Here is a 22,471-nt window from a genome sequence, read left to right as displayed (position 1 = left end):
CGCAATCAACAGTTTGTTGCTTTAATCGATTTTCAATTTCGATTCATTCGCTGCGGGTAGCAAATCGGCTCAGCGAGATGTTCTCGGGAATAGAAAAAAACCCACGCGCTCTGTCAGCCACGACGACAAGGTTCTGCCGGTAAATTGAATTTATACCAGAAGACCGACAAACCGGAACAAATCGATTACTGCACCATTAGATGCAATCGAGTGCGCAGAACAGTGAAAAAGTGCACTTGGCTACTAGAGAGAGAGAGAATTCCAGAACTGAAGGAAAAAAATCTCATGTCGAATATGATGAACGGTTGGTGATTTTTACACTTCTCTTATTGAGCACTCAATAGGCGATGGAAAATTAACTACGGAAGGGGGGAACATAAAAAGAACACACTGCTAGGGTGAGAAGTGTTGAAGATTACTTCAGAAGCTGATAATTAACTTCTCAATTCAAGTATCACTGGTAATAAAATCCATTTCAATGGAGTGTTCATCAAAAGTTTGTCAAATTCGAAGAAAGGTTTTAAGCCCCAACGCTAGATGATTTTTCTTATATGTTTCTGATACAAAAAGTGACATCTTTATTTGGCAATTAAATTATAATAAAATAAAAGATTCAGGCCTCAATCGAAACAATTCAATAGAAGAATGAAACAACCACTTGGAGTTGTTAACGTGAAAGAAAATTTTTATATCTCCCTCGGGATAAATGGATGCTTCGGTAAATAAAAAAGGTATTTTAAATTTAGAGAACATTTTTGATAACAACAATGATAATCATATTAAAATTAAATATAGGTTGATTATCAAGTTATTGCTTTTAAAATAAACATTTTGTCTGTAGAAATCCAGTTTCATATTAATCGTTCTTGACCTCCCAAAACCGCTTCGTAAGTCTGACGAAATCTACTATTTCAAAAAACCATTGTGGTATATACTACAACTCCGTGCTTTTGCTTAAAACTCAATTATATTTTATCACAATACAACAAAAGTGAAACAATCCATCAGCCTATGAGATTCCAATATGGATTTCAAACTTTCAAACAACAACAGAATTGGGTTGAGTCACACAAAAATGGAATGCTGCTTCATCGCACAAAAATGAAATGCTATTCGGGCCACGTGAAGCCCTCCTACCAGGAGATTGGATTTCAAACACTAATATTTTAAGCGATAGATAAAATATTCTCCTAACTTGTGACATGATGACTAATTTATTTTTTATGGCGAACTAGCAAAAAGTGCAGTTTAACTCAACTAAGCTTAACAAAATTTGAAATATATCATACCTTTTGCATACGTTATGTTCAATTTTCCCGGTTGGTGTCATCCCGTCGGCTCAATTTGATAAGTGAAAACTTGAACCACATCGGAGGTGTGCGATTTCAACGAACGATTTTGATTTTATGATTTTTGATTTCTTATTGCCAAAAGTTCCTGCATGGAATCTTTATGTCATTTTATGATATTAGTATTTTTTATGTCATCACGACTAAATTTTGAAAATGGCAATTAGGTCGTTACAAATTTTATTTTCATTTTCTGTCATACCTCCCCCCCTCCCCCCAAAAAATCTTGAATATTGGAAGGTGAAGAAAAAAATCACAGGAGGGTTGTGTGCAAAGCCACGACCGCGAGGTTGAAGTAGAATACTTTTACACAGCTACGGCTGCACATTAACCTACGGCCGGGCGAAACGGTTCACGCCGCTTTTCGCGTTTAGCCTGGCAGAGGCCTGATGTGCACGGCCAACAGAATAGAAAGGTGTTTTCACATTGAAAATTAGACACGGCTTTACTGGAGTAAGTGTTGGCAAATGCATCTACCGCTAATACCGCCGCTATCGTACGAAAGCGCGTCGTTTCATGCGGGTAATAAAATAACCAACGAGAAATGACGCGCGTCTAAGCACACAAGAAATGTTTCGCCATGCCGCTTCCATTTACTTCCTTATAACATCCGCCTCATGGAAGTACCGGCTGCACCTACCGCTGAGGCTGTTACCATACTGCTACTGGTACCCAAAACTATTAACTCTTCGAATTAAGTGTTTTATTTGTCCTCAAAATATTACTGACAGTAATATTCTTTTGAACAAAATGTTACAACTTATCCATTAGAGGAAGTGCCGGCTGATGTACGGTAAAAATCTCGCCCGATCGCTCGCGTTGGCTCTTGTTCTCAGGCAGAGACCTGAGACGTGATGACCAACCACAGGGCAAGTGATTTGTTTAATTTGAAGGCAGCCATAGGCGCAACCCGCTGATATATTCTGTTACCGCTGAGTGCTGATATCTGATGCTGCTGCTGTCAACGTTGTGGACGGTCCATCCAGCTCACCTTCCGACTAATGAATGTAGCTAGTTTTCTCAGAAACACTCTTTTATAGCCGAAGGGTGCTACGTAATAGGCCACGCCCTATCAGTTCAGTTGTTCCATTCGATAATGTTCTTCAGACAAATTATTCCACAATCCGCATTTGATTTTTGTATCCAGCGAATAAACACCGATGGTACTCTCACACACGCAACGGTTTTAACCCGTATCTTATTGCGTTTGTAACATCAAGCGATTTCGTTTGCTCGCTGTTGCGTGTTGCAACATGTTGCAACTTGGCAGCTGGGAGACGACGAAATTCTGTTCATACTGATTGATTGAATCGACTTCATATTAGCTCTGCATAGTTGAACTAACTGCTTTTGTGAATGCGTTTTAACAGGGCAGTTTGTTATTCAATGTCGGTTAAGCTGATCGCAGCCTTTGCGCTGCCCTTACAGCGGGGGGTTTACTAAATAAAGTAAAAATTAGACAACTACAACAGAATTTGATTGCATCCCGCACAGAATGTCTGCTTGTGTTGATGTCAGAAAATTATTAACCTTCAATTATTTTTTTATTTGCCTTGAAAAAAAAAGCCTTTTGCGGTTCAAAATCGGTTGCTAATTATAACCTTTGAGCTGCCCCAACATTAGGGGAATTGAGATACACGGACAACATGCACTGTGGAAGCTATTTTACATTCAGTAAATTCGACGGGTGCGACAGATTTAAATTGCTAGGATGAAACACAGAATGCTTGCTTGCGTTGACAAAAATTATTAACTTTCAATGACTTGTTTATTTGCCTTCAAAAAGGCATTTTGATTTCCAAAATTGTATTTCCTGATGGCAATCTTCATGCTGCCCAACACGGGGGGAATAATGGCTGTCTGGCGACACACGCTGAGAAAAACCGCGCTGCTCCTGAGACGTGGTGACCAACCACAGGGCTAGTGCTGCTGCTAAGGAAGGACGACTGCTGTTGTCGCTGTCTAGAACTATTATGAGCGGCTCCGGCTGAAACAGGCTCTTATATAGGCCAAATAGCATGTTTTCAATTGCAAGGTATATAATCCTGTCGACCGTACTTGGGAAGCAAGCATATAACGACCAATCAGAGGTCGAATTTTTCGTTTTGACAAGGCTTGACTATTTTCAATAGTACAATAGTGTGAATAATAAAATTACAATTATCTTATTTTGGGAAGAATCTTAGAAGATTTTCCAATCTATTGCTGCAAGAACGAAGGAAATCCATCGAATACTAACCGATTTATTAGCATTTGAAATTGGACATATTTTTCACTTTTTTCGGTTTTAGATTTTCATTTCACATCCCTATGTAGCCGAACTTCCTGAGAGAAGTATTCTACTTCAAAAAAGCTCAAACCGTTTTGTTCATTTCATTGGTTCCGACAGCATACATGCTTAATTTAGCAACAAACAAGTCAGGTGACAGCGAGAGTGTCGTCGAAAGAAAAGCGAAATAAATAATAATAATAATAAAGTGTTATTTTTCAACATTTATTTGAGTGCAAGTTACAAACGTCATAACTTGCACACAAACTTTGATCAAAGATATTTCTTTTTTTTCGTCTCGGTGTTATTTATTTTTTGCCACCCCCTCTGCTAACTTTGATAACCTTGGACATAAAAAGAATTCTAAATTTGTATCAGCCTTATGAAAAAAAAAAATAAACTAAATGTCTCGAAAACGCTGAAAGTAGTTAACTAGTTGACAGTAGTAGAGCAAGCAATGTATGTAAGGTAACGAAAATGCAAAACATGAACAGAAAATGGAAAACATGAACTAAACTTAGAGAAAAATTTCCTAATCCAGACGAGACTCGAATCCTAGGAAACATTTGTGCCAAGTTTTAGTTAGGTCAAAATAGTAGATTAACAAATTGCGTGGAGTTGGATATCAAAACACTTGTTTAATAATGATGCAAACTGCAAGAGTAAACATTAATGGTCGTTTGAACATAGAAAAAATCTAAAAAAGTTTAAATTTTCTTAAAAAACCAGTTTCGTATTGTGCACAAATTAGCAGATGGCGTCATTCTATTGATTCATGTGGTTGTGTACGGTCTTCGTAACAAATTTAGTCATAGTTTGGCAACCGAATTCCAGCTCAAGCCACCTGATAGTCTTCAATAAGCCCTAACGATACTTTTTTTCACGATCTAGTTTCGCACGTGACTGCCACCATTAAATAATTCTAATCTGGAGTTTTGATACTTAGTTGTGGGTTCCAGTTCCACCTGCTGAACTATATTTTTCGTATTTTCTACAATCGTAATTTCAGTTAGTTTAATTTTCTATCTTCATTACTACATTTACTCTTTAAACTAGAAATAAAAAAAAGATACTTATAACTTTGTTTACAAATCCCACTACTTACCACCAAACCAAACAGCTCGCATACAAAACCTCCTAGTAGATGGTTGTTAACAAGATGGTTGTTAACAATATGGTAGGAATCCTTGATCAGGTACATGCGTACGAAGACTGCTTGTAATTCATGATGCTGCAAGAAGGCAAAGCTTCACCGGAGGAAGAATGGATCGCTCAACCAGCAAAGATGCCCCTCCCTACTGCAACCATATGCTTATTGGCAATTCGCAATATGAAGAGAAATTATTTTCGTAGCGTCCAAATGTGAAGCAGTTAAAATATTTCTGCAAGCGAAACCTTGTTAATTTGTCCCGACGTTATCCATTGGTGTTCAATTTCTTCTGAAATCTGCAGTTGCTGCATATGAAACATATGTACGTATACAACTTTTTCAAGTTCTGTCATTCTCGCTTCTTCACTTCTGATGGTAATTGAATGGTCGTTTCTTTTGACGTGGGACTACGTCTTGTATTAGAAGGGTGGCATGCTGTGAAAAATGTAACTAAAATGTACACTCTTAAAATGCATGAACAGATTTTAAACGCCAATGTCTAAATAGAAAGGTTAAGGTTGCACCAAACTTGTGACTGGTGTTTCTTTCCAATAAGAAATTGATGCAAAGTTAAGTTGAAAATGAATTATTTTGGTTTCGCAGTATTCAGCCTTTTTTGCAAGTTCTTCCAGTTGATTCACGGAAAATGAATCTCATTTCGTGTTAACATCCAGCGGAGCCGGACCAACAAACGTGTTGCGGCTTGGACGGAAAACAATCAAATTGTTCTCGTGTCGGAAGGAAACATATACCAAGAATGCAACTGTTGCGTGTTGCATATTGCCGATGTGCGACTGGAGTTTTACTCGTATTTTGCCGTGATAAAACATTATGACGTGCATCCATTTGATCAGTTTTTCAATATGGTCCAAAAACGAACGGGTTACTTGTCACTTTTACATTAAAATGGAGCAAACGTCATTGTGTTTTCTTGATTTTATGCAACGTATGAATAAGTAACAACTAAAGGAAAGATATCAAAAGATGGGTCATTGAATAACGAACAAATTGGCATAAAAACCCCATATTCGGAAAAATGGCATTTACATCACTTTTTTATCTCACGGCAGTATTGACGTGTACTGGTAGTAAATTATTAAATTGTTTTTCGCGCATTGTACTCTAACTTTTCTTCTTATTGTTCATTTTTCGTTTTGTAAAGTGTCTGCGAGTCAATCACGAGTGCTGTATTTCCTTACTATGATGCTAGTCTCTAACAGTCCCCCGTTTCTTAATATTAAACTCACGAATAGTGTAGTATGTACTCAGTTGTGGAGAATTAATTCTCACTACTTCCATTGAAAATAGGTATTCGTCCTTAAAAGCGTGTAGGCTCCCACACTGACAAAGTCATTATAATTGACAATTATCAGGTTATAGTGTCGCTTTGACCCGTCGCTTTTAATTGAAAAGCATTTGTTGCATTGTCGAGCACTCTTTGAGTCATATGAAATTACTCGACAGCTCTTGTTTTGATTTTGACAGCTAAAGTGTCTCTCTCCGTCAATTGGAACAGTCATCAGTTTCATTTGAAGTTATCGACGAACAACAGACGGGAATCAACTGAAAATAAAGCTGTGCGATTCGAAATGGCTGCACGAAACCTTGAGTTTCATTGCTATGTTTCAAAAATGTAGGGCCCTGATCAGAAGTGTGCAATCCGCCGGTTTCCTCCTTCCGGTTGGTCCGTCCGCTATGGGAGGCTGCGAGATGTGCTTAAAATCACTGCCGCTCTGTTTCTTGATGGTGGATCCAGTTTCTAGTGAATTATCCTTTAACAACAGTAAGCGGATAGAAAATGAAGACTAAATTTCTGCATGCTAGCTTTTATACGGGGCTACTGAGAGTAATACTTCCGGTGAGCTTGTCGTTGTACGCTGGAGCAAGTAAAACAAATCATTTACAAAAGCTGCTCAGCAGTTTCAGCTGTGCTGAGAAAAAACGGTTGTAATTGGATGTTCTGTTAGATTTAAACTGATGCAGAGAGTTTTGTCTGATACCCGGCCTTGTTTTCAGCTCTGATTGTTCGCAATATGCGTTTAACGAGGCTCTAAATTTTTCAATAGTACAATAATTAACATCGCATAGCAACAATTTTTCGCATTTTGGTGGGCGCATAGCTTCCAATCGATTCCTGTAATAATAAAGGGAATCCGTTTAAAACTGACTGAGTGGACAATTTCGTGGCTCTTTCGATGCATTTTCGGATTTTCAATTTGTACTCTCATGTTGCCGTAAGACGTAATTTTACGTCAAAAAGCAAAGTTCATATAACAGAAAAATAACTAAGTAAAATCCCAGTGGAACTTAAGAGGAGACTTAATTTACTTAAGGCAAAACGGTCTTGAAGGAACAAATGGCCGATTTCGAGCCACTAGCACGAATTTGCAAAGGCACAAGACTCAGCAATAGTTTATGCGTCACCTGAAAAAGCGTCATTTTATGTTTTGTGTGGTAAAGCAAACATAAAATAACGTGTGCACTGGGAACGCTTTATTCATTTCCGAGTCTTGTGCTTCTGAAAATTTGAAATTAAGGCTCGAAGTCTGCCGTTTGTTCACCTAAAATTCAAATACAACTAAGATACAAGAAAAGTATTCAGCAATGGCCATCCAATCTACACAAGGAAAAGGATAACAAATCAGAGAAATATCAATTTAGCTTCCTGTTCCGATGACGCTTCAGCTTTCATTTAACAAGTGTGTAGCTTTTTGAGACGGGTTCCAATGATAATTTTTTAGAGCTTTGAAAAAAACACGATAACTTCATCGACTGAAAAGTCTTTCGCCTATTAATAAAAAAAAAACGACAATTTGTATTGAAAATTTATTTCATTTTTCGATTTAGTCTCCTGTTAGAATTATATACTGATAGTAGTGATCCTTTGATATTTCGATGCCTGTTTTGCAGTACTACCCGTCAAGTCTTTCAAAATAATCGGTTGTTTCTAACTCTACCTCTTTATTCGAGTTGAGTCGCTTGCCGGAGAGCCAAATTTTCAATCAGACAAACAAAAAATAGTCACTCGAGACTAAATTTGGCGAACACGGAGGGCAGAAAACCAGTTCGTAGCTTAATTCTTCCAATCTCCAGTTCATTTCACGAGCAGAATGAGCGGGAGAGCGTTGTCTTGAGAAAAGAGCACATTTTCTATGCCATGAGCAGATCCCATAATGTACAATAATATTGTTTATTGATTGATTTGTCGATGAATATTATATCGTACGTATCCTAAAATATGAAATTAACCTCCACCGTGTTTCTCATTCGAAATCTATTATTTGTTAAACTGAATTAACAGAGATACTACATGTCGCACAAAGAAAAAAACAAAACGAAATTATAAAATAGCCTAATGTCACCCACTATTGATATTTTTGGTACCGGGATGATACCCAAAAAAATAAATGAATCATCCTAATGAAAGTCAAGTTTGTGATACTTAATGAACATTAAATTTACATTTGGTTTAGAACGAGTTGTGAGTTATTTTAGAAGCCAGTTCTAAAATATACCATATTAAGCCTTCAGTTGCCCAGGAAACGGCTAAGAAGGTTGATTTTAAGCCAAATTTTTTTTTTCGAAATAATACTAGATATCGACGTTTTATTTTTAAGTCATTTGGCATCGAAAAAAAAAACTTCGTTTTGCCCAAGTTCATGTACACTAAGGTCGCTTTTCATGCGTTTTTAACGCGGCTTTTTTCTATGCAGATTTCGGAACCCGCATAGTTCCGGAATTTACGCGGTATTTTTTACCGCGGATAATGGTTTCTCTTCACTCGGATTGCAGAATTTACGAGGATTCCGCAATTGACGCGGATTTTTTTACGCGGATTCCGGAATTAACGCGTTTTTTTACGTGGCACGTATTCCCCGCTTAAAAAGCGACTTTAGTGTATTCCCTTCGGCCCCTTGGTAAATTTTTGAGATTCATTAATTTTTACGCGAGCTGTTGACAGAATGTCTACAATTTTACACTACACTTTTATTTCACTTCACTATTAAAAAACTTTTTCACTTTTCACTTATCACTTTTGAGGGTCGAAAAATCACAACTGAGGCATCCCCTAAATCATGTCCGATTAAGCTGAATTTTTTTGGGCCAATGAACAAAATGTACAAGATCGGTTTTTGAAATTCGATGGTGAATTGTTTCCATACAGGCAGACATTCCACCCTCAATGTATCCCTTGCGTAAAAGAAAACTTGACTGTATTTCCATAAATAAATAACTTTGGACGCCATTTTGAATTCAACTTAAACTGGGCAAATACTATCCTAAATTAGTATTATCGACAACCAGAGGCCGGAAATCAACCCAATATACCATTTTGAAATTAAATATGACGACTTCCAGTTTCTGAAATACGGCTTGAAATGGGCAAATTCACAATATATTGAGAACTAACAGTCTGAACAATAAACTCCAGTACCAACCTGTGGGGCAACAAAATCTTTGACGTTAAGATGACCAGCAATCTCTGAGAAAACGGAATGAGATTGAAGAGTGATACATACACACATATTCAATTTACATATGAAATAGAAACAACAAACGACTACCGTTCCTGGACATGACACTGATAAGACAGGAAAACCAAAAAATTCAAACAGAATGGTATATGAAACCAATAGCCAGTGGCAGGTTCTTGGATTATAACTCGTTCCACCCGCTCCATCAAAAAATAAACATGGCCAAAAATTTCATTCGACGAGTCGACAAACTATCCACTCATTTACAAGACGCCGACAAAGCCCGTATCATCCATCAACAATTGAGTCTCAACAACTACCCAAAATCGCTCAGGAATAGACTCATAAACCGCAGGCAAGAAAACATTATTACACCACAAGAATCATCCGATGAAAACCTGAAATATACTTACCGTTCAATACCATACATTCCATACCTGTCGAACCGAATCGACAAACACCTGAAAAACGAATACAAAAACATACGACTAGCACACCGCAACACAAAAACAGTTGGACAATTACTCACAAAAGTTAAATACCCCGTCCCCCAGGAGCACCAAAACAACGTCATATACAAGATACCATGCAAAAACTGCGACGCCTGCTACGTCGGAATGACAACAAACATGCTTAAAACAAGAATCAGCGGACACCGAACGTACTACAACACTTGGGACAAACTACTACAGCAAGGCTACAACGCAACAGATCCACAAATTAGTTCACTAAAAGAAAAAAACAGCACTAATGTACCACAGCATCACACAAAATCACAGATTCGATTTTCACCAAACGAAAATTATAGACAGACACGATAAACCACACGCTCTACCGTTTATAGAAGTATGCCATATTGCTAACACAGAAAATAATATCAACAAACGCACAGACACTGAGGGACTCAACACTGTATATGCTGGTATTATACACACAATAAGAAATATCAATCACAACAAAACCGATAAACACGACAACCAATATGCAACCACAACCTAAAGTTTTAGCGTAGCTCTCCAACACACTCACAACAAACTGTCAAGAAATAGTAGACTACTGGAAAAGACATAGAACCTATTGCTCTGATTAATACCGCTCGAAATTATATAGTGCTAGAAAAAGCAGTGCTAGAAAAAAGTGATAACTGTTATACAGTATATTGCACACAAAAATAGAGACATATGCAGTGAGTAAAAAAAGCAAAGCCTTGGTGCTACATTCCAATTCTGAACTTGACCTTCTGTTTTATTATACACAGACTTCGCAGCCGACTGTTTAGTGTACAGGACAATTGCGGGGCTAGCGCTACGATCCTACTGACACTACGGTTTCTCCCAAAATCGAGACTCGAACCTACGACGGCTGGCTTGTTAGGCCAGCATCGTACCTCGAGACCATCTGGGAGATTTATGATTTATAGATTTATGCAGTGAGTACAGTTTGTCAAAAAACAGTCGAATTTTAATTTAAGAAAATCTATTTTTACACATAGCCAAATTAAGACGCCATTTGCAATACACACCAGACAACCTATGCTGGACACCAACACACGCAAGAATAAAACGATAATCTTTTCTGTAAGTACAAACACATACAAAGAAAAAACTCAAAACAGTAACAGAAAAAGGAAAACTACACGTATTGTATATTTTTAGACTCCTTGAAAAAGGTGAAATAAAGTCACCGAAACTGTCGGATTAAGAAACAAGAAATCGTTTTTGCTTCTATACACGGACTGATTAAGCCGATAAATCTACAAAACATACACACACATACAGAAAATGCTCAGTCCGTCGAACTGAGTAGAGTGGTATATGACATTGGGCCGTTGGATCACTTACAGATCCCAGGTTTTACCAGTGATAGGAGAAAGTTAAAAATACTGGCCAACTGTTTACCGGTTGATTGTTGCGTTTTGAGTACTACAGAAGGTTCTCACCAGTTTCATTCGTTATTATGAATTGTCATTGCCAGATTTTCCGTCAAAAGTTTGATACGTCAATCTTTTTGATCAATTGTTAAGAATCATTCCATTTATTATTTAATACAGCTATTTTTTTTCTGTATGGACTTCCTCACTGCGACCAGAATCGTAGATCTATTGTGAGATATGCCCGGGTGTCTGTTGTATCCCGCACTTCTATTATTAGCAATACCGCTATTGAGAAGTGGCATGCTTATTATTATTGTTTATCAGTGCTTGTGTGTAATGTGACACTCTTCCTTTTACCCGCTTACTGTTCTACTATACCGATGCTCGTTCCTCTTGTCAAATATCACCAATTATAGTTCCCTGGAGAAGTTTCGTAGTGCGTCCTTCTGGCCAGTTTTATTAATAAGAAGGGCTTATGTATTGTTAAGAGAAAGTCACGCAAAGGTGTTATAGATTTCAGCGTGAAGGAAGGGTAAGTGGTGGGGGGAGCCTGAGAATGAACCCATACTTCAAGTCCAGTTTTGACATCGAATGGTCTGATTCTACTAAGATTCGAACCCACGACCATTCGCTTGACAAAGCGGACTCTGTAACCTTGCGGCTACGCAGCTCCCCAGCAGCTATACAAATTTTGTCATTTTCTGGCGTGACTGCCTTATTGAAAAATTAAAAGTATAAAGCATTTAAATTTTTTGAAATGGGAAATAAAACTCAAATTAGGTACATATTAGGTACATATTTTCTACTGATGTCAGGATTATGCGATTAATTTTTATTTTAATTTCATTTCTATTGTTTTTTTTTGTTCTGAAATAATTATTTTTTGTTGTTTTGCATTAACTGAAAAATGGGATAGTAGAAACTGCGAAAAATATAAAAATATATTCAACTGGTGGGACAGTTGTTTACTTTTATTTCATTGACACCAATATTGAGTAAATTGTTCTTTGTACTGAAAGTTTAAATTTCAATTGGCAGCTTCCCGCTTTAGTATGTATGATCATTAAACTAAAGTATCAAAGGAACTTCCCAGTACGAATACAAAAAAAAATCAAATTTTTTTATGACTCGTTCCCAGAGTAATTCATTATAAAATCATATCCGTAGTCCTGCGTCAACCAGCTTATAAGCTTGACAAAAATCTCAAAACTTTGCATTTATAAGAGTAGTAGATTGTCAAATTGTAAACCGGAATGTGTAAATTGTGGAACTCATGTAATACTGATACTGATATTCTTCAAACATCCTTTCAGATTTTTCTATTATTTTTTGACGTGGGACTACGTCTTTGTTTTGTTTACTGGTAGGCATTCTGTATTAGGAAATGGAACTGGCAGATGTTGCGTCAGATTTCAAACGGTAATAACAGCATAACTACATGATGGATAACAATAACTAATATGTTGTTGGAAAGATAAAATGTTGAACAATTCTGTAATACGCTAGTTATCATGATTTTTTCGTTACAAAGCAGTTGAAAGTGTCGAGGACAAATTTACGCGAACAGTGAACCAATCACATGCGAGCATTCCTAGCACAGATGACATGAATAGACACCAACTATTCCTTGTGATATTCTCTGTATCAATATCAAAAACAAATTGACAAAGTCTAGCCGTCCCAATAGGTCGATTTATGTTTGTTTCCATGACTAATTTGATGTCTCGAAGGTAAAGGATTTTCACAATGTTTGAAACAAACCTTTTTCTTGAACAATTTCTAAACCTGCTGTTAGCGCGTAATGAAAATGAGTTCTTGAAAAAAAAAACCTGCTGGTAAAAGTAACAGTACCGTAAAGTATATGTCGCTAGTTTTTCGTCGTCTATTATTGCAGCGGGCACGACTTCTATTCGCGTGTAATCAAAACTGCAATGCTGTTACTGATGGTAACTGAAAGTTTATCTCATGAATATGGTTAGGTACCATAAAAACCATAAATTACTCAACAAAAAATGAACATTTTTGCAACGGTTTTGAGTTATTTTCATTGAATTTTATCTTCGATATTCACCAAACAATCGTCACCGACAAAAAAATAATTTATAGAAGAATAAGAGCCGGTGAGTGCTTGTGATCTTTTTTTCCATTTACCGAGATCCATTCAGAGTACACATTTCAACATTCTTAGATGATATTTTTAATTTTTACATTTACAAACAATATTACATACTTATATTCGCTGTCTTCGTAATACAGTGAGTTGTTGGCAAACGAAACAGAAGCAAAAAACAAAAATTATTCTTTTAAACTGTAATTGTTAAATGTTGTTTGCACATAAATAACAATACAGGCACAATATCACTAAGCGTAAATGAAGTTCTTTAGAGTGTTGTTAAATATATTTCTAAAAAAAGGAGGGGAAGGCTGAGAATTAAAATTCGTCAATCACTTAACAAACCTTGTAGTATTTCAGATAGAAACGCAATAAGGCCGTTAAAAATTTTATTTCTTCGACAGCGTATATACTAAATTCAGCAACAAACAAGTCCAGTGACAGCGAGAGTCTCGTCACGAGGCAAGCAATATGATTAACAATAATAGGGGTCTTCACATCGAGCTCGTATACGAATACCCAGCCGTAAACTGTGTATCTTCCATTACTCTCCAATGGAGGTGAGTATTTTTACGGCTGGGTATTTGTTTACGAGCTCGACATGAATACCCATAATAATTAATTGGTATTTCTCAACAGCTATTTGAGTGCAAGTTACAAACGCCGTAACTTGTATACAAACTTTCATCAAAGATATTCCTTCTTTTCATCTCGGTGTTATTTTGTTTTCCTCTTCCTCTTGGCTAACTTCGATTACCTTGGACATAAAAAGAGTTCGAAGTTTGTATCAGCCTAATTTTGAATAAGAATGCATAAAGAGGGCGGAACTCTCGTGTCAAGAATTAAGTTTTTTCATTCAATTTTTAATTATTTTCTATTAAATTGGCATATAGAATATTTATGCATATTTAAAAACGACAATAATATACTCATGAAACCTCATTTTCCCATTCTACAAATGACTAGTGCTGGGACTATCCGGATTAAAATATACGGATATCCGACCTCGGATATCCGACCAATATCCAAAAACCCGGGTCAATCGGATATCCGGATATTATCCGACAGGATATCCGGATTTTCGGATGGCCGGATATCCGGATATCCGGATATTATATCCGAACATAGTTTAATGAGAAATTATGTAAATAATTACTTACGAGGGGATGAGGGATTGTGAGAAAAGCCATTTTTCGCTTTACATTTTATTCAAACGGGCTTAAAAGACAGAAAAAAAAATCCGGATATCCGGATAGTATATCCGGATATTCGAATATTCGATTATCCGTATCCGGATATTCGGACATCCTAATAGTATTCGTTTACACATCCGTGATCCGAGCTTCAGATAACCGGATCACGAATATATCCGGGTGAAAGTCCCAGCACTACAAATGACTCCTTACTGATCTTTTATTATATATTTTCTCAATTTCAGGTGAGTCATTCCACTTTACAACATTCCTCTCTATTCAGCTGTAAGTAACCCCACGCATACTGTTTCGCAAAGAGCGAAACTTTTCGCACAATACAATTTCCTTTCGAAACATCAATTCCAGACTAACCGGCACAAAAGCAAAACTTCTCCTTCAGCTCGAGATTCGCAACCGTTAGCTAATTCACAGTTGTTTATTTTCAAATCAATCTGACTGTTGGCTTCAGGACTGCCAAATGGTGCCGCAGTAATGACTAAACGCTTCTGATGTGAAGCTCTGCTCTGCTGTGAAGGCCTAGCCAAGAAGGAAAGACACGACGGCCAGGCACTGCAAAAACCATTTAGTTTCTCATCCCAAGAGAATCCGTTCCGGGCGTATCGTATCGAATCACACACTCGCATACCGATACTGCTGCATGCAGACTATCGGATCGGGTGGATCGATGAAGTTGTTTATTTATTTTGAGCGTCTAGATTCGATTAGGCTCTTGAGTTGACCGGCCGGCCGGCCGGTGCCGATGGGCAGCCAGCGATAGCCTTCCGCTGCTAACGCCATGGCAGCGGATGGCACCACGATTACGTATGGCAAAAGGCGAAGGTAGTTTACTCGTAATGCTAGCAATATAGGCTTAATGTTGTGTAATCTTGATTTCCGGATTGCTGGCTGTTTTTTCAACCGAAGATTCTTTTCAAGAAGCCAACGCTTTACGGTGCTGCTGTCCGTCCGGTGCGGGCACTCTTGAGACGAATCGAAGCAGAAGTCAGTGTGCGGTCGGATTAGTGCCGTGGGATCTACGGTGTGCTTCTTTTCCGCCACGCCACTGCTGTGTGGAGAAAAGAAATTGAAACGGGTGGCCATAAGAGGATTACAGCTTAAGCCGAAACAGCACCACGTACAACTCACCGATGTGCTCTATGGGAGCCCAAATGCGAATTGCTGTATGATGTTATGAATTTAGAATGACGTGCGAAACAAGAGTGGAATCCTATGCTATCGAATCCCCCTTCTCTCGTGGACGCTACTTCACAGTACGTACAGCTGTGCTGCGCTAAAAAGAAATGGGATGAATCATCGTTTGCGTCTCAACTGATGCCGTCGGTAGACGTGGCCCTGAGGAAATAAAACACTGCATTGAGGATCCGTTCACTTGCTATAACCTACTGCTTGGCGGATCATCGTCTCTGGGCTTTGAACCAACACACTCGGAAGACAATTGGAGTCAACAGTGCAAACCGGCGAGAGATTTCGCCGTAAGCCACTCCAAGTCGGGGCATTTTTGGTACGTCACTTCTCGGTTCAGTTGGCTTCATAAATTGGAGTTAACTGTTACAGCCAGACGTCCCTCCTCTTCCCTGAGTTCTCATCATTCATTGGGCGAGTGTTTATGCGAAGATGCCAGGATTCTCTTTTCCTGAGGAGCAGTGATTGAATTAGATTAGATGATCCCGATGTTGATTGATAACTGTTCTTTCGTTTGATTATTATTTGTGGTTTATTGACGACGTGGATGATGATTTCAATTGCTCTCTAAAGTATGTGATTGTTTTTTGTATTGGTACGTAGAATTTATTTATTTATCTTTCGCATTTTTCTCCTGTTGTCACTTGGCATTTTTTAACTAATTTTATTGCATTACTAATACATCATAAAAGCCGATTTTCCTTTTCAACATTCTAGACAATATTTCAATAACTTGAGCTCAAATTTTCAAACGGGAACAACAGATTAATCAAGAAATCTTTGGTTAGATGAATGTTTCCCCCCTCAAATTTTACGATGATCAAAAACTGCTCCCAGTTCCATCGGAATTATCCCCTAATAAATGACGTCTTGGTTCAGTGAAACTGTTTCCGCTTCTCAGGTTGCTACCTTTGGGAAACCTACACGTGCTCGTCGTACTATGATTAAAACTGTCGAAACCATAAGACCACACTGGAAGGGAGGGTGGCATAAAGCCGCTACGAATTGTGGTCGACAACGTTTCCGTACACTTCAAAAAAGTTATTACTATTTGAAAGTCACACGCTCTACTTAGCAGCCGATTGGGCGCCGCCATACGATACATGATAGATTGCCTACTTCTTCCCATCTATGAGCGCCAGTTGGAATTACTGGGTGTGGGGGGCTAGGTAGAGTGGGTTTTAAGCTCATTAAAGCAACAATTACAGCGAGAACAAACAAAACGCAGGCAAACCTAGTACAAAAGTAGAACCCTTCGAATTTCTGCCCAAAGCTCACTCATGCATTTTTTCTGCCCAATGAACCAAAACGAAGCCTCAGGCATGGGTTTTGAGGCTTGTTTGTACGTAATTCAATATTTCTTACCATACCGATGAAAATAAAATGAAAATGAAATAAAATAAAGAGGAGCAGTTGGAGATCCGCGGGAGGCGGGGAGTAGAGCACTACCGTTGAATCCTGCTTTGAACTGTAGGTATCCAATTGGGTATTGGAGCTTCGCAACTGTTCGCTTGACAAGAGCATTATACTTTAATTAAATAATCGCATCGCACACCAATCGATTAGATGAACGGCTGTTGCATCAACAAAATCAATTCTACATTCCTTACTCTCCACCAGGAGGGCACGGGTTAACCGAACAACACGGAGAGGTTGCCGGGCCGGGAGAAGCCGAAACCGGGGTAATGTGAACACCGCTCTGGATTCAATCGAATCTAAACTATCCTGGTTATGGCAACCAGGCAACCAGCCACTTTGGGTATCGGCGAACGTCGAAAAATAGCTTGCTTTCATCGAAACCACTTCAACCAAATCGCACCCGAACGACGACGCACCAACTGATGAGGGAGCGCGGCGTTCGTTCAACAAAACGGTAGAACTCGATATCGTTCGGAAATTCGATATGCGCTTCGCATCCAACCCACTAACGGATTAGATCCTAGGGCTGCGGGGTAACGGGGAAGGAAAGGCAGAGGGCACGGCGCTGTACTGTGGGTGTGTGTTTCGGGTTTTTTTTATTGGTTATTCAACCTGCTTGATGATTGCGGTCAGAATCGCTCACACATGAGGCTAGGGGCTTTTAATCTGCGGCTGCAGGGCAGCAACAGCACCAACTGCGACCCTTCATCAGGATCGGGATCGTTGTTCTGTTCGGAGAAACTATCCCTTATGGTTGGTAAATTTTGCTGTTAGCAGCGTTTTCCGAGCTACGAGTTTGGATTAGTTTATTGATATCGCCATCGGTCTCGACCGTTCCGCAATGGGCAGTGGATCCACACCATCAGAGGATGATTGACGATTTGTGCTCTCATGAAGTGTGATTATTGTTAGTATTATCCTGAGTGCAATTATGCTACTTTCTGCTTAGGTAGGCGATATCGTTGGAGATATCTATAATTGGACCAAAAGCGTACGTGGAGGAGGTTTTTGAGGACTGCAACAGCGTTGCAATATTATATGACCATCATTATAGGGTAAGTCAACACATTGTAGTTCGTCAGAAATTTATGCAGTTTATGAAAAGCTTGAACGATGGAGCTTTGCTTAACATAAAAGTTGTCAGTGTGATAAACAGACAATTTTGGCTATTTAAACTATTAGTGCGTAGGCAATCGAAGATTCAGTAATTAAAAAACAAATATCGAAAATTTTTAAAATTGACTAGAGAGCAATTCTCGCTAAAACCGTCACACTGGTGGCATAAGGTCTTCGAAAAAAAATTGTGTCTTCTTAACCGTATCTTAGAGCTTCAGATTTAGATTTTTTGAATGTATTTCAGAGCATTTTTTCTCAGCATTTCAATGGTGGTGATAGATTTAAAATCGATAGCTGCGAACTTGCTCAAAAACACTTTTTTCTGATAAAATCCAGAGATTTAAGATTGGCGGTAATTTTTTTCACTTCAAATGAGAGCACTATCATTTCTTTTTAAAACGGCGTCAAATATATTAAATGCCAATATAGTTCACTTTCGTGAAATTATGAAGACAAATTGAAAATGACAGAAGCGTTAGTCACCTTTTCGACCGCTAGGTGCGCCACTTCTGATTTTGTTCTACACGACATGCGAAATAGAGCAACTTTTGACAATAATGTTACACTAATGGGTACACTGAAAAAAATTCACATTTTATTGTGAAGTGGACTCGGCCGAATATTTTATAATAATAAAGTTCGCCTATGCATAAGGCAATCCATGGGTGGTGTTCCACGGTTTGTACGTTTGTCGACCTCCGACAATATTTTGAGTTGTAAAATGGCGACTGCCGAAAATGACCAAATACCACCTGATATGGGTTTTTTTTTAACTAGAATGACGCTCAGAGGCCAGAAATTGTCTCGAAATGCCAGTTTGAAATCCAAGATGGCGACTTCCGGTTTTTGAAAAATCAGACAAAATTTTGAATTGTAAGATGGCGACTTCCAGTGATTGGAAAAAAGAGGAAAATGACCAAATACCACCAATATGGATGTTTCTTTAACTAGAATGACGCTCAGAGGCCAGAAATTGTCTCTGAATACCATTTTGAAATCCAAGATGGCGACTTCCGGTTTCTGAGAAACAGCGAGATATGACCAAATACCATCCAATATGGGTATTTCCGAAATCGTGATGATGCACTGAAACCACAAATCGACCTCAGACAACAATTTGAGTAGTAAAATGGCGACTTTTGGTGACTGGAAAACTGCCGAAAATGACCCAAAAACAACCAAATATTGGTGTTTCTTTAACCAGAATGATGCTCAGAGGCCAGAAATTGTCTCCAAATGCCATTTTGAAATCAATATGGCGACTTCCGGTTCCTAAACAACAGTGGCAAAAGACCAAATAACACTCATTATGGGTATTTCCGGAGTTGTTATGATGCACTGAAGCTACGAATCGACCTCAGATAACATTATGAATTGTAAAATGACGACTTCCGGTAAATGGGAAACTGCTGAAAATAACCAAATAACACCCAATATGGGTATTTCTTCAACCGGCCGATTTCCATCCAATATGAGATGTTTCGATACCAGAATGATACACAGGAGCTAGAATCGACCACAGACAACATTTTGAATTCTAAGATGGTGACTTCCGGTTTCTGTAGAACAGCCGAAAATGACTAAATAACACCTATCATTGGTGTTTCTTAAACCAGAATGACGCTCAGGGGCCAGAAATTGTCTCCAAAAAAAATAACCTAAAGGGACCAAATACCACTCAATATGAGTGTTACTTTAACCAGAATGATGCATGGAGCTATAAATTGACCTAAGACACCATTTTGAATTGTAAGATGGCAACCTCTGGGAAACAGCCGAATACTACTGCATATGAATATTTCCGTAATCGAAATAATGTATAGAAGCCAAGCATTGACCCTGGACACCATAATGAATTCGAAGATGACCACTTGCAGTTTCTGGAAAACAACGAAAATAACTGAATACCACCTAACATGAGTGTTTTCGTAATAGAGGTGATGTACTAAAGGCAAAAGTCGAGGATGTTGTCATTCCGATAAAACTAATAATTTCAAACGATATAAACAAATCGCAAGAAATCAATGAATTTGGAATGTTGAAAATTATAGAATTAAACACAAAAATAGGCGGGACGAAGTTTGCCGGGTCAGCTAGTAAATACATAAATATGCTGGTTAAAGCAAAGCTGCAAGTGATGAATATGAAGATTAGAACTCGAGAGCAAAAAATTCGGAGGGATAAAAAAAAACAAAAAATACTTTCAAAACGAAGAAAACTAAACATTAAATAATAGTTTTTGCATAACAGTTGTTATCACTAATTATGTTTGTTTTGTTGAATATCTTTTATATATAATATAATAAAGCTTTTAAACCAATTACAACATGATATGTATCCATACTTAAATTGTTAAATTGATAGAACATTCAAGTGTTATCTAAGCTAAAAGTTGCACAACAACCATATACGACTATTGACAACCATTGTGCGGTTTCTCCTTTTATCTTTTTCACGAGGTAATTGAAATATTCATTTATTTGTACACATCGTGGCCTGATTATTGAGCTTAAGCTTGACGGCCGCACATTTCGTAGTTGCTTCCCGTGATGGATCTGAGCTAGTGAAGTTACACAGGGAACCACGTATATAGCAACTTGGGATTAGTTTACCATTTACACGTCGTGGCCTGATTATTTGAATATTTCTTCTTCGTGCCTCGATAAGCTACATCTATTATATTATCAATATTCAACTCCCGGAACGGCGTTAGTTTTACATACAAAAAATATACGCACGAAATCTGCAACATATTTTTTTCTGTGAAAGTATGAAATTGAGTCAACTAAATCTAAAATTGAGTAAATTCAGTTTCGTGTGTGAGAATGTCACACGCTCACAGAAATTCAACAACAATGCACAGTGATACAGTAAGGCAATGTAGGCGGACACGAGTTTTTCGATGCGATTTTGTGGTTTTAGGGTAAAATTTTTTTTTTTAAGAACTTGTTTCTTATATTTAGTCTATTTTTTATGTGCAAATGAAAATTAGGGTGGTCCTGAAATCGACTAAATGAAAAAACTAACTTTTTATTTGCATAAATAAATGTATACATTCATCGGCACAGTTGTAGATCAACTAATTTTAAGCAACTTTCGGTATCTCTTTACAATATTTATACAATATTTGTTCTATCAAATGATAGCAAAAAATATTATTTATGTTTGCCCTAAACGGAGACATCAATATATCAAAAGGGCCATTTTTAAAATAGAAATAGTGAAAACTCTTCATCTGTATAATATATCGACAATGTTTTTTCGTCAAAATTGGCGTATTTTTGATTAAAGTTACCGAAGAAAACTTTGTTTTTAAATTTGAATTGAAAAAATAGAGCGAAAAGACTGTTTTTGGAAACCAAATTTCATGTCTACAAAAAAGTTTTTTTACAAAGTTACTTAGAATTAGTTGGTCTACAAGTTTGCCAAAGAATGTTTTATTTCGTTGATTTTAGGACCACCCTAATTTTCATTCGCACATGAATAGAGGACTATGTATAAGAAACAACTTTTTACAAAAACTATGGCTTTAAACCGCAAACCAAAACCGCAACGAAAAGCCTATGTCCGCCTAAATTGCCTTACTGTATCACTGTGCAATGAGTTTAGTTACCTTTTTCACCACAAGAGGGGGTGTTGCCTGTCTGTCTTCACTGGAATATATGGGAAATTCGAGAGTGAACTATATTGTTATTTTAAGATATTTGACGGCGTGCTGGTTGTAAGGGGTTCAATGACAAATTCAAGAGAAAAAAATTAATAAAAACATCACGAATTGCTCAAAATTCAACTTTTCTAAAAACCGTTTGACCGCTTTGTGGCCGAAGGCTCCATCAATGAGAAATACCAAAGTGATTTCCTATTTTTTCACTGCTTTGAATCATTCAGACGCAAAAAAGATCCTTTTCTAAAGACCTCATGTCACCAGTCAGACGGCTTCAACGAGAATTGCTTTAGAGTACTCGGTGGTACGAGTGCTTAAAGTTTAAAACCTTTTTTAATCATTCTCCAAATACTGGTTCCATCGACCTGCTGTTTTATAAGAAATTTAGATAATAAGAAAGCATGAAAGAATGTCAATAATTCTTGGATAGGAACTCCGCCGATACCTATTTTGAAATCAAGTGAAAAATCTGACGTCCGTAACTACCGTGAAATTGTCATTAACTCTTGCATTCCAAATCTTTTTGAATCACTTGTAAATGACAAAAATTTTCACCAGGAAAAAATCATAGCACTAGTTAACAGCCTGGCTTCTCTAAAGGTCGCTCGACAACCTCAAATCATTTGGAATTTTCAACTTTTATTCTC

The 22,471-nt window shown here is 37.8% G+C and overlaps 1 protein-coding gene across 6 annotated transcripts in view; it reads left to right on the top strand.

Moving 5' to 3' along the window:
- Positions 1–22,471, top strand: part of LOC129727509 (connectin-like) — a 558,070-nt gene that overhangs the window by 492,688 nt on the left and 42,911 nt on the right. The window lies entirely within an intron of this gene.

This window comes from Wyeomyia smithii, chromosome 3 (assembly GCF_029784165.1).
Source record: "Wyeomyia smithii strain HCP4-BCI-WySm-NY-G18 chromosome 3, ASM2978416v1, whole genome shotgun sequence".
Taxonomy (NCBI): Eukaryota; Metazoa; Arthropoda; class Insecta; order Diptera; family Culicidae; genus Wyeomyia; species Wyeomyia smithii.
Note: the sequence above shows the minus strand (reverse complement) of the source record. Positions and strands in the feature narration are given on the sequence as shown.